Below are 14,108 nucleotides of genomic sequence, written 5' to 3'. Positions count from 1 at the left end.
CATCTTCCTTGCAAAAGTTTGGGCATCTCATGGTGAGCAAAAGCATCCTATTTTTGGTAATTTCAAAGCCTTATAAGAATTAAAAGCAGCTGCTCCCAATCAAATATCTTGGTCTTTTTGGTGGATATAAATATGCACAGTGATGTTATATCTCCTTAAATATTCACAGTTCACCTCCCTGCAGCAAAGTCAGGGGGCAAATGTCTCCAGCAGACTCCCCCCCTACAAATAGCCTTTTCTTAGGACTCAAAGGAATCATTTGGAATCTTCTTATTTGAAGCCCTCTCCTTTTGAAATATCTTTGAACTTGTTTCATCTCTTTTTACCTTTCTTTTTGATAAGGCTGTACCTTCTTAAAGTTTCAGAGACAGCCCAATTTTCAGGGTAAACTCTTGGGCAAATTTTAAGGCAATTTCCGCATGAAGGAGCTTTGTCTGATCTGACTCGTCCAACAAGGACCCGCTCATTTCCACTAACTTTTTCATGGATTTTTTTCCTGGTTTGAAACAAAGAATGGCATGGAAATTAAATGTGACAGGAGGGGAAATAGATAATTCTGAATTTTCTTCACTCTGTGTGCATGCATGTTAAGTCACTTCAATCCTGTCTCTTTGCAACCCTATGAACCATAGTCCACCAGACTCCTCTGTCCATGGGAATTCTCCAGGCAAGAATACTGGACTGGGTTGCCATTTCCTGATTCAAGGGATCTTCCTAACCCAGGGATTGAACAATGTAGGTCTCCTAAATTGCAGGTGGATTCTTTATCATTTGAGCCATGTTTACTGACCCTAGGTGACTTACCTAATTTCTTTGTGCCTCAGTTTCCTCATCTGCAAAATGCAGCAAATAATCTTATTTTATCTCAAAGGCTTTGAGGATTAAGGAGTTAACATATAAAATATAAGGAAGCCTGGTATCATGGTGCAAACAGTCATTCAATAAGTATTAGCAATGTATTTTTTTTCTAAATTTATTGTATTATTTTTAGCAGCGCTGGGTCTTCATTGCTTTTGCATGGGCTTGCTCTAGTTGCAGCGAGCAGGGGCTACTCTTCGTTGCAGGGCACAGGCTTCTCATTGTAGTGGCTTCTCTTGTTGTGGAGCACAGGCTCTACAGTGCAGGTTAAGTAGTTGTGGCACACAGGCTCAGTTGCTCCACGGTATGTGGAACCTTCCCAGGCCAGGGACTAAACCCATGTCCCCTGCGTTGGCAAGTGGATTCTTATCCACTGGACCACCAGGGAAGTCCAGTGATTTTATTCCTTTTATGGCTGTATATTATCTTCATTCTTATTGTCCCCTTCAGCCTATAAATTCCCCCTGGTTCAGGCTGTGGCCACTGGTTTACAGACCAAATACTGATTCTGCCAGCTCACTGAGAGGGCACCCCTCTCCTACAGCTGAAGTAAAAGACCCAAATGCCAACCATTCTGCTTATGGTAACTCAGCTCTGTAGTTCAGTGGCTAAGGACCCAGGCTGGAAGTCAAGCTTCCCTGGGTTCAAATCCCAGCTCTGCCACTTGTTCACTTTGGATAGAAGGAGCCATGCTGGCGCATCTAACCATGCTTTGGATCCTCCCACATGGCTAATCAGACCTCCTTGGATTGAAGTAAGGATCAGCACAAGGCGATGCAAATAAGAGTGCCCACAGGAAGCCTGGTATCAAGGTAACTGGAAAATTTGCCCCTGCATCCCCAAGCCTGCCCCTCACCACAGACATAAGTCAAATCATATTCAGAATATCACTTGTCTGATTTAACAGTGAGAAGTCAGTCTTCCTGAGGATTGAAGGCTTACAGCCCCTGAGACTCCTGTACTATCTCCCTGTAGACAGACCAATGGCGGGGGTGAGAAGGAGAGGGGTGTCGAGGGAAGAGCATCAAAAACAATCAGCAACTAACCTGGGGAGCTTGGAATAGAAACAAGTAGAGTTGGGGGCACTGAATCACTGATGCTATCAGGCTGGGAAAAAGCCTCACGTGACAGGTTTTCCTGCTTCTGGGCAGAGGTGGCTTGGATGGCTCAGCTCCCTGTACCTCTGAAGAGGCTCTGAACCCATCTCCCAACATCTGCTAGTAGTATCCCTACTTGACTGTGCTTTCCTGACAGACCAACCCTTCCTAGAACAGCACAAGCTCTCCTTAGATATGCTAATAGATTCAGTCGGACGCCCCAGAAGAGTCAATCTCCTGTCTGCCTCCTCAACTGGCTTTGCCTCTCAATTCTAGGGAATTCAGTGATGTTCTATTTCTCCAAAGCCAACGTATGCCAGTATTTCTAAGTCCTGGAGGACTGGAGAGTGCCTCACTTCAGCCTCCAAACATTTAGCACACTGTAAGTATGCTTGGATCACTTCAACTTCTAAAGCTGTGTGTGTAATTGAACTCAATTTTTAGAAATTATGTCATGTTTCTGCTTGGAGAAACAGCACCAGCTCCCACTCTGGGATGCCCTTTTATGTGGCACTCACTGTGTTAAGCATTTTACATAGTGTATCTTATTCAATCCTAAAGGTAAACCCATGTGGAATACTGCTCAGCAATAAGAATGAACAAATTATTAATGTATGCAAAACCCTGGATGGGTTTCAAGGGAGTTATGTTGAGTGATAAAAGTCAATCTTTAAAGATTACATAGTGTATGATTCCATTTACATAACATTCCTGAAATGACAAAACTATAGAGATGGAAAGCATATTAGGGGTTGCTAGGGGAAGAGAGGTGTCTGTGGTCCATAAGAGTGGCATAAGAGTCCTTGTGATAGAGATTCTTTATCTTGACTGTGGTGAGGGTCACAGGAATCCACACAGGATGACATGTATATACACAAATGGGTGCACATGAAATTGATGAAGTATGAACAAAGTTCGTTGATTGAATCCACATCTATATCCTCATTTGAATACTGTAGGTTTTCAAGATGTTACTGGGCAAGAGCTGACCATATAGGATTTCCTTGTGTTATTTCTTACAGCCGCATGTGAGTCTACACTATTACCAGGGAGTCGCTGTACACAGTAGTGTTTCAGAGACAGAGAGCATCAGTTTGAATCCCATCCACTACCTCCTGTCTGTGCAACCTGTTACTTAACCTTCTGCAGCCTCAGATGGTTGGGTGCACAACAAGGGGAAAGGTGATGCCTATCCCAGAGGGTAATTTTTTGGTTTGTTTATTTTTTATTTTTTTACATTAAACAGGATCAGTTTCTGTCCTGTTATAACAACAGAACTTTTGAATTAATATAGAATATTACTTTATGATAGGGTATCAGGTGACTAAGTTGATAAAATCTATCATCTGGTTAAAGGTATAAAGGACTCGCCTACAGCAAGATAAATCATTTAGTGAAAAGCTAGGCAAAATACACACATATAAAAGCTGAATTTTACAAAACTGTGCTATTTTTTTGCCAAGATTAAAGACAGAACTACCAAACAATGTGTTTTGCCCAGAGGAAAGGAAAACATGTTTGGATGAAGCCAATCTACGACGCTGTTCCCCATGAATTTCTGCCGGTTTGCAAAGAGTATGGATACAGGCTGAGAAGGCCAGGAGAGAGCCCAAGCTGGAGGTGGAGCCAGGCAGAGCTATGGGTGGTGTCAGAGGGCTGCAAAATAAGCTGATATTCTAGGATGCCAAGGTTCTCAGGAAATGTAACCCAAGACCTTGAAGAGAAGTTGGACATAGAGACACAAGTTCATATTCTATTTTTCCCTGGAGATGTTTGCTGATGGCTAAGTGGGGAATAGTGAAAGGCTAAGAAATCAAGCAGAAAACTGTACTATGTGTCAGAGAAATAGCATCACTTTCAGCTCATGGTCCTAATAAGGTAAAACTGGAGCTCAGGGCTCCTTAGGAAAAGGAACAAAGGAAGGAAGAGACCAAGCCTTGAAATGATAAAAGAAATTCTAACTGGCTTAAGGTGTTCTCCCCCTAATGTATCTGCCTGCTCTGAGAAGATACATTAAAAAAAATCATATTCTGGAAGAATATAGTATCATAGAGAGGCTCTACTCCATTACTCAAACAAAAGCTTAAAAAAATGTCATGTATACTATGAAATAAGACACAGAGAAAAAGCAGACAAGGAAACAGATCTATAGATGATCCATTTATTAACACTGTAAATTATGGGTTTTAAAATAACTATGATTAATGTGTTCAAACCACTGAGAATATAAGACAAAGAGAAAAACTTAAAAGCAACCAGAAAAAAATAGATCATATGATTTCAAAGGAGTAACAATAAGTCTGACAAGCATGATTGTTTTAAGAACCAAGGGAAGAGTTGCCCAGAACTAAAGCACTGCCCTCAAGGAGCAAAGAGTAAGTATTACAGCTAACTTCTCAACAGAAATAGTGGATTCCAGTTGAAAAAGGAACGCTATCTGTAAAATGGTTAAAGAAACTAATATCCAACCTAGAATTTTCTGTCCAGTGAAACTATCACTCAAAAGTGAGGACTAAAGAAAGATTTTCTCAAACAAAAATCTGTGAACTATGAAAGTGCTATCTATCAGTTCAGTTCAGTCGTTCAGTCATTCCGACTCTTTGTGACCCCATGAATGGCAGCACGCCAGGCCTCCCTGTCCATCACCAACTCCCGGAGTTCACTCAGATTCACGTTCATCGAGTCAGTGATGTCATCCAGCCATCTCATCCTCTGTCATCCCCTTCTCCTCCTGCCCACAATCCCTCCCAGCATCAGAATATTTTCCAATGAGTCAACTCTTCACATGAGGTGGCCAAAGTATTGGAGTTTCAGCTTCAACATCATTCCTTCCAAAGAAATCCCAGGGCTGATCTCCTTCAGAATGGATTGGTTAGATCTCCTTGCAGTCCAAGGGACTCTCAGGAGTCTTCTCCAACACCACAGTTCAAAAGCATCAATTCTTCAGTGCTCAGCCCTCTTCACAGTCCAACTCTCACATCCATACATGACCACAGGAAAAACCATAGCCTTGACTAGACAGACCTTAGTCGGCAAAGTAATGTCTCTGCTTTCGAATTTGCTGTCTAGGTTGGTCATAACTTTTCTTCCAAGGAGTAAGCGTCTTTTAATTTCATGGCTGCAGTCACCATCTGCAGGGAAGCCCAGTAATATGTATGGAGGATATTAATCCAACTATGTCAATAATCACTTTGAACATCAATGGTCTAAATGCACCAATTAAAAGACAGATTGTCAGAGTGGATCAAAATACAGACCCAATATTATATTGTCTGCAAGAAATCCACTTTAGATATAAAGAAAAATATACCATGCTAATAGTAACCAAAGAAAGTAAGAGCAACTATATTAATTTCAGACACAGCAGATTTTGAAACAAGGGAAGTCTTCAGGGATAACTCAGTAGTGAAGTACTGAACATGTTCCACCAAGACGGGAAATAAAGCTATGATAGTCATTATTCAAAACTGTACTGGAGGTCCTGACCAAGGCAATAAGAATAAATAAATAAATACAACAATAATTGCAAAAAATTGTCATATTCAATGCTGATATAAAGAAAAATTTTAAAAATTAACAAGCTAATAGAATTAAGAGAATTCAGTATCACTGCCCCATATGTGTCAACATAAAAAAGCAATTACATTTTATATGCCATTCTGAAGGAGATCAGCCCTGGGATTTCTTTGGAAGGAATGATGCTAAAGCTGAAACTCCAGTACTTTGGCCACCTCATGTGAAGAGTTGACTCATTGGAAAAGACTGATGCTGGGAGGGATTGGGGGCAGGAGAAGGGGATGACAGAGGGTGAGATGGCTGGATGGCATCACTGACTTGATGGATGTGAATCTGAGTGAACTCCGGGAGTTGGTGATGGACAGGGAGGCCTGGCGTGCTGCGATTCATGGGATCGCAAAGAGTTGGACATGACTGAGCGACTGGACTGAACTGTACTGATACCATTGATGAGTAACTACAAATCAAAATGGAAAATAGTGGAAATACTTACAGTACCAAAGTTGTCATTCAGTAACTCACTCGTGTTCGACTCTTTGTGACCCCATGGACTGCAGCACACCAGGCTTCCTTGTCCTTCATCATCTCTTGAAGCTTGCTCAAACTCATGCATTGAGTTGGTGATGCCATCAAACAATCTCGTCCTCTGTTGTCCCCTTCTACCTTCAATCTTTCCCAGCATCAGGGTTTTTTCTAATGAGTCAGCTCTTCACATTAGGTGGCCAAAGCAGTGGAGCTTCAGCTTCATTATCAGTCCTTCCAGTGAATATTCGGGATTGATTTCCCTTAGGATTGACTGGTTTGGTCTCCTTGCAGTCCAAGGGACTCTCAGGAGTCTTGTCCAATACCACAGTTCAAAAGCATCAATTCTTCGGCACTCAGCCTTCTTTATGGTCTAGCTCTCACATCCATATATGACTACTGGAAAAACCATAGCTTTGACTAGATGGATCTTTGTTGGCAAAGTAATGTCTCTGCTTTTTAATATGCTGTCTAGGTTTGTCATAGTTTATTTTCTAAGGAGCAAGCATCTTTTAATTACATGGCTGCAGTCACCATCTGCAGTTATTTTGGAGCCCAAGAAAATAAAGTCTGTCACTGTTTCCATTGTTTTCCTATCTATTTGCCATGAAATGATGGGACCAGATGCCATGATTTTAGTTTTTTGAGTGTTGAGTTTTAAGCCAGCTTTTTCACTCTCCTCTTTCAACTTCATTAAGAGGCTCTTTAGTTCCTCTTCTATATCAATAGAAGTATTAAATATCCAGTAATAAATCTAATAAAAGAGATGTAAGATATCTATGGAAGAAAATATAAAAAAATTGAAAGAGCTAGATAAATAGGGTATATAATGTTCGTGGATTTTAAGACTGTTATTGGAAAGATGTAAATTTTCCAAAATCAATATAGGTCTTATGCAATCACATAAAAATTCCAAGTTTTTTTTTTTTTTTTAACTGATGAGCTGTGTCAAAGATGTATGTGGTGGAATGGGGAGGAAGATGGGAGGGAGTTTCAAAAGAGAGGGGATATATGTATACCTATGGCTGATTCACATTGAGGTTTGACAGAAAACAGCAAAATTCTGTAAAGCAATTATCCTTCAATAAAAAATAAATTAAGTTTTTAAAAAAGATGTACGTGGGAGAAAAGCAAAAGAAGAGTCATAGCAGGCTTAAAAGGATTCAGGAAACTGGAGGCTTGCAGGACCAAAAGTAAGCAGTCAAGACACAATGACGCTACGTGGGATGGCCTCGGTCTCACCATCTCGGCACTGCTGGCATTGGGGATGGATGATTCTTCATTATGGAGCTGTCCTGTGTGATGTGGGATGTTCTACAGAAGCCCTGGCTTCTAGTCGTTAGATGCCAGCAGTATACACACACACACACATACACGTGATGACAAAAAATGTCTTCAGAAATTGCAAGATGTCCCTGGAGGGGGTAAAGTCACCCTAGTTGAGAACTGTTGGAATAGACAAATAGAGCCCATAAAACGATACAGAGAATGAGAAACAGACCACACATCTATCGTTCCACAACTCATGACAAAGGCTTTGCCTCACACTACAGATATAGTACCACACACTACATCTGCCTCACAGACAAAATCCAATCCCAAATGATCTGTAGATCAAATTGTTAAAGGTGAAAATTAAAACAAAGCTGCTAGGTGGCAATATAACAGAATATCTTCATGGCCTGCGGCCAGATAATAATTTCTTGAATAGGACACATAATAGCACAAACCACGAAGGGGGAAAGTTGATTTATTGGACTTGATTAAGGTAAGAACTTCTGTTCAGCAAATGGCACATTATGGAGTAAAAAGGCACACCACAGCACTGAAGAAGATATTTCTAATACAAATATTTGACAAGGACTACTGACCAGAATAAAGAACTCACACAGTAAGCAAAGGCAGACAACCCAGGAGAAAAAATTGGCAAAGGAGTTGGACACTTCTCCAAAGAGCATATTCACATGGCAATAATATAAGAACAGGGACCCAACCTCATTAGTCAGCAGAAAAATGCAAACTAAAATCACATGAGATACTATTGCAATTCTATGAACGTGGCTAAAATGGGAAAGTCGGACACTGCCTGGCATTGGAGAGGATCTGGAACTGAAACAATCCCATGATGCTGGTGGATGTGTATACTGGCACAGGCACTTTGGAAACTAGCAACACTCATCAAAGCTGGACACTTCCTAAGCTCTTGTGTAGGTGCTGATTTCTACCCAGATCATTTTTACAAGCCAGGGCACCCCTTTCCTAACTTCTGTGATCACTGGCTCTTGAGAAGTCACACCTTTTCCACAGAATGACTGTACTGACAGGGGCTGCCTCACCTGAAAATGCCCGTCATAGTGTGCTCACCCTCAGGGTGAGGAGCCCAACAGTCAATGCCTGGCTGATGGAAAGTCACTGAAGTCCTCAGGGGGTGACTCTGCAGCACCACTCACCCCCAGAGACCCATGGAATCAGGCCTCCATGGGTTCCAGCCTGCCATGGGCTGGCTTGGCTCCCTCTCCTCCTCCTCTTTCCCTCACCACCCTATAGGCTCCTCCAGGGAGTGCTGCTTCTGTAAATCACCTGCCTGGCAGTATTCTTCCCAGGCTCTGCTTTGGGCCACATGACCCTAGCTGCTCAGCAGTACTCTGCAGAACTGTGCACCTATGTTCACCCAGGATACAAGCAAGGATGTTCACGGCAAAGACAGTTATAACAGGACTTCCCTGGTGGCTCAGATGGTAAAGCACCTGCCTACAATGCAGGAGACTCGGGTTCAATCCCTGGGTTGGGAAGATCTCCTGGAGAAGGAAATGGCAACCCACTCCAGTATTCTTGCCTGGAAAATCCCATGGGCAGAGGAGCCTGGTAGGCTACAGTCCATGGGGTCACAAAGAGTCAGACATGACTGAGCGACTTCACTTTCACTTTCCAGATATGCATCAACAATATAGTGGATAAACCAGTTTCATCTTGTGGTGGAATATTACACTGCAATGAAAGAGAACATGCTACAACCACACCAACACGCTTGCCTCCCTAAACAAACCGATGAGGGAAAGAAGTCATGCACTTATGTTTATATGAAGTTCAAGACAATCAGAGTGAACCGTAATGACAGGACTTCTGAGAAGGGTCACTTCTTGACAGAGTAGTAATTGTGGGAGGTGCTTCTGAGATCCTGATAATATCCTCTTTCTTGCTCTGGGGAGGAACACATTTGTTAACTCTACAGGTATCATTTATAGACACTCATGTACATATGTTACATTGTAATAAAATCCACTTTTAGAAAGAGATCACATTCTTATATAGTCAGTAATGAATCGTACAAATGCACTGCAGGTTTACTTCTCCCATCTCAATCATTCATCCAGCAGAGTCAATGAACACCCGCCAGGCACCCGGCACTATTCTGAACCCTGGGGACAAAGCTGTGAATAAGATTACAACCCAGGAAAGAGTCTTACCTGGAATCCAACACTCGTCCATCCACCTGGGAAGCCTATGAAGCACAGAAAGACGTGTTTATTCAAAAATACTTGCACAAGGGTAATCTTTTGAGGTAATAACTTGTGACAGAATAGAAACAGGAGCTGCTGAAAGACTGCCTTTCTGGCTCATTTCCTGAAGAAAATCTGCAGCCACTGTCCAGAATATTAGCAGTGAGGACCCCAGAATGAAGAAGGGAAGGTCTCCCCCGATGACTCCTTAACCTTCAGAACTTTTATGTCTCAACAGGACAGCAAATGGTCTCCAAAATGTCTGTGATTGAATTTCCCTCCAGACTGTCAGGTTTTGCCTCAGACTCGTATTCAATTCAGTTGGAAGAAAATAAAGAAACATGACACTTCTCAGATCCCCACATTTGCATGTAGGAATCCTCTCTGCACCCAGGACAGCAGTATTACCAGTAAGAGAGCACGAGGACATGTGGGGAGGGACACCTGCCCCCATTAGCTGAGAGGGAGAGAGTGAGGGTAGCTGGGAGTGAGCACGGGCTCTTTTATTCAGTCTTCCAACTGCATTTTCCTGACCTACAAAATTTCAGATTCCTGAGGGTTCACCTAATATTCACTCAGCATTAAGCACACACTCCTGTCAGTCAGCAGAGAGCTCCGTGGGGCCCCCTCAACCAGCCACCTCTGATGACACCGAGTGACTTTCACTTTTCATGTGTGTTTGTGTGTGTGTGTGTTTGTATACATATACATACACCTATCTGTTCCTTTTCTCTGGAGAAGCCAAATAGCCCGACAATGGCTCTAATACACAGGCCTATTAATTAGGATTATCTAAATAAGTCCTCTGCTCTACTTCCCCTGTAGTTGAAAAGTCAAAATGTATATTCATTAAAATTAGGTTCTCAGAGTGCCTCCTGCTGCGTTGATGTCAGGGGGATTTATCTATACTTCCCAATGCCTGAATAAAATCATTTTAATCACGGGTTTTGCATATCTTTCTTAAGGAAGACTAACTTAATGCTCATGCAATTCAAATTGCCATTCAGCTGTCTGTAATTTCAGTGACAACTGTCCCCATCATGCGTTCCTGCAACACTAATCAAAGACCTCGGCATGAGGCCAAAGGATGGGAAGATGATCCTCCAAGTGGCAAGTTTAGGGATTCTGTACAGCAGTCAGTTCCAGCTGAACACAAGAGGATCTGGTTAGCTGAGCACACATTAACCCAACCCCCAGTTGCAAGGTTGCAGAGGGAAGAGAGAGTTGTCATAAAAAACACACTCCCCTATAAGTGACTGTCAGAATATTAGCCTTTCAAACATCCCAGCCCACTTACCTCCAGCTCCTGCCCTCACCACTGCACCAATGTCTTCATCAGCCAGTTCTTTCCATGAGCAGATGTGGGCGTTATCTGAAAGGACAGGACAGATTGGTTTCAAAGGAAACGTGAAAATCTTACAAATGATGCAGGAATTTACAAAGTCGATCATGTGATTTTGGGAAACATAATCTCTTGCGGAGGCATTCACAAATGAGGACATGGCAGAGTCAAGAACTGAAAAAGAAAATTTACAAGAATGATGACAACACAGGCATTTTAAAAGAAAAATTGTTTAAATTAAAAAAAGTTCTTGGCAGAGCGGTCATAGCGACTTTATTTATAATGGGCAATTAAAACAACCCAAACGTCTGTCAGGAAGTGTAAATAAATTGTGATATATTCATAGCATGAAATAGTACACAGTAATATCTAAGAGTTAACTGCAAAGAACAGCAATCTGTACGAATGCTGCAGATGCTGTGTTGAGTGAAAAGACAGATGTGAAAGAACACTAAGAGTGATTCCATTTACATGAAGCTCGGAAGCAGGAAGAACTTAGCTAGGGTCAGGAAAGTCCTCTGGGTAGGGAAGAGTTGCTGACTGTGAACAGCACAAGGGAAAACTCTGGGATGACCTGAATGGTCTACATCTGGATCTGGATGTAGCCAGATAGAATAGGTCATCAAACTGAATTCCTAAGACATATGCACTTTAGTATAAGTAATACTTCAATCAAAAAATTTTAAGTGTGTTCGTGTGCAATGGATGAAGCCCCTGAATGACTCTTCAAAAATGCCCTCTTCCTGACGGTTCTTTGAGAGCAAGCACAAAGTGAAGGATAGTGTGCGGTCATCCAGCCTTGTTAGGAAAATTACGCTCCCAAAAAGCAACACTTGCCAGTCACAAAAAGATGAATATTGTATGACTCCACTTATCTGAGGTACCAGGAGCAGACAAATTCATAGAGACAGAAGGCTGAGGGAGGGGAGGAATGGGGGATTACGGTTTAATCAGGACAGAGTTTCAGTTTTAGAAGAAAAGAGTTCTGGAGATGGTTGGTGATAATATGGATGTACTTAATGCTACTAAACGGTACACTGAAAAAATGGTTGAAGTGGTCAGTTTCATGTCAGGTATGTTTCATCACAATAAAAAAACTGGGAAAATCAACCCCTGACTCTTTCTCCATGTTAAAATTAGTTTATAGTTGTGATTATTATCTAAATTGTGAATGTAAGGCAAAATTATCTTCATAATTTTCCATTTCATTATTTAAGATGCAACTTTATTTCAATCAGGTTTTTGTGTGTGCTTTTAGTTTTTTTAAGCACTTAATAACAAATATCCATTAACCATTGTCAGTGAGGTCACTTATGAGGCCTTTTGCCAGAGGCCAATATTCTAGGATCACAAGACGCTGCAGGGACAGAAGCCACAGTCTGAGGGACCTGCCAAGTTCATTCAAATTTCTTTTTTTCTTAAAATGTATTTTAACTATTCCCTCCAAAACACTCAAATAAGAAAGAGAAACATGCCTTCTTATAAGTCGTACATAACAAATCAGAACACAAGTTAGACTGTGTGCCGGCCTTGGAATAAAGTTCTCCACAATTTTTGTGCAAAATTTAATCTTCTTAAACATGTTTCACTGGCTCAGTAAGAAGGCTGAAACTCTGCACTGCAAATTTTGAAGATTCAGAGGTTTATGCATTCTACTTTTATAAAATCATACAAGTAAGCACACTGGGAAGCCTTTCTCAAACACAATCAGGCAAAACTGGGAAGCGTCTTTCAGGGCACGTGCCAGTACTGTGTTGAAGTATGTCTGTGTGCGTGATGCACTGTACATCTATGTTGTAGGTGAAACAGCAGCGATGCTCATAACCTCGATACTAGTCAGAATTTGTTCAGTGGACGCTCTGTGCCAGCCCCATTCTGAGCACATTCATTATATCATCTGAATCCTCAAAACAATCCCATGAGTTAGATGATATTATGATCCCATTTTACCAAGGGAGAAACTGGTAAGTGGATTTTGGTGGTTTATAATGTTTTCTTTACTGAGGGATGAAATAACTGGTTCAAGATCACATAGATAGTTAGTGGGAGAGCAAAAAAAACAGAAGCACCAGCAGAATCTGGTCTAAACCACTAACCTGTGCCACTCGGAGGGATATGTCATCTTGAGGTCCAACTGCAGGAGAGATATTTTAGCACCTGCTATTTTAGGGTGCTCCCTGGAAAGGAATGTGAGCTGTGATAGCTATCGTTGGCAGGGCTGGCTTCATGAGGTGCAACTTGCACGGCCACACTGGGCCCCTCACCTTGGTTTACTTCTCCACTGTCACTGTCTTGATGATCATATAAACTTAAAAAAAAAAAAAAAAACTTTACTGGAGTATAGTTGATTGACAATGTCATGTTAATTTCTGCTGTACAGCAAAGAGATTCAGATACACATATATAATCTTTTTCACATCTTAATAACTTTTGCCCAAAGGTCCACATTTGACTTTGCACTGGGCACCACAAAGCATGTACCCGTCTTGATTATTGGTCATTCCTATTTGATATCCATCCCTGCTGTTCCTTTTTCATCTCGTTGATTTGCTTAATTAAAGAGACAGAAAGGCGAGGGACTGAAAACATTTACAGTTCATACTTATATACCTGTGAGAAGCAAAATAATCTTAACATCCCACAAACAAAACAAAATTCATAAGGAAATGTGACCCTGAGCTTGACGTAAGATGCGAACGCCTTCTCCACCTACCTGCACCCCACTTCCCATCCTCGGGGTGACTGTGATTTCTCCTTGTGCTCTAGCTTGCCCACCCCAGTCCTGTTTAACTGCAGCTCTCATGGAGGAGGTCACCGAGAGGACATGATCACCGGCTGCCCCTCAAGCAGCTGGGGACATGCAGAGCCTCCTCACCCTTGGTGTCCTTGGAATGTGGTCCTTGCCCTCCAGGCCCACAGCAGGAATCATTTTCAAGGAGCAGAACCATGTGGCCTGATTGAACCCTATTAAAGCTTCCACATAAACTTTAAGATTCTGACAGGCAGCACACAGACTCCTCTGACTTCCTAGACAAGTCCTAAGCAAGCTCCCTTGCTTATTACCACCACCACCTACTTATCCTGAGCAGTGGCCTCCATTTTCCCTCGATCAGGGTCCTCCAGAGTGGAGCCAGCCTCCAACTTCCTGTGAGAGCACCTGGGAACACCAGCCAACAACATCGGCCCACTCCTGAGATGGACCAAACATTCTACAAGATGGTGGAGTAGAAGGACGTGCACTCATCTTCCCCTGTGAGAACTCCAAAATTACAA

This window comes from Oryx dammah, unplaced genomic scaffold (genome assembly GCF_014754425.2).
Source record: "Oryx dammah isolate SB20612 unplaced genomic scaffold, SCBI_Odam_1.1 HiC_scaffold_10, whole genome shotgun sequence".
NCBI lineage: Eukaryota > Metazoa > Chordata > Mammalia > Artiodactyla > Bovidae > Oryx > Oryx dammah.
Note: the sequence above shows the minus strand (reverse complement) of the source record.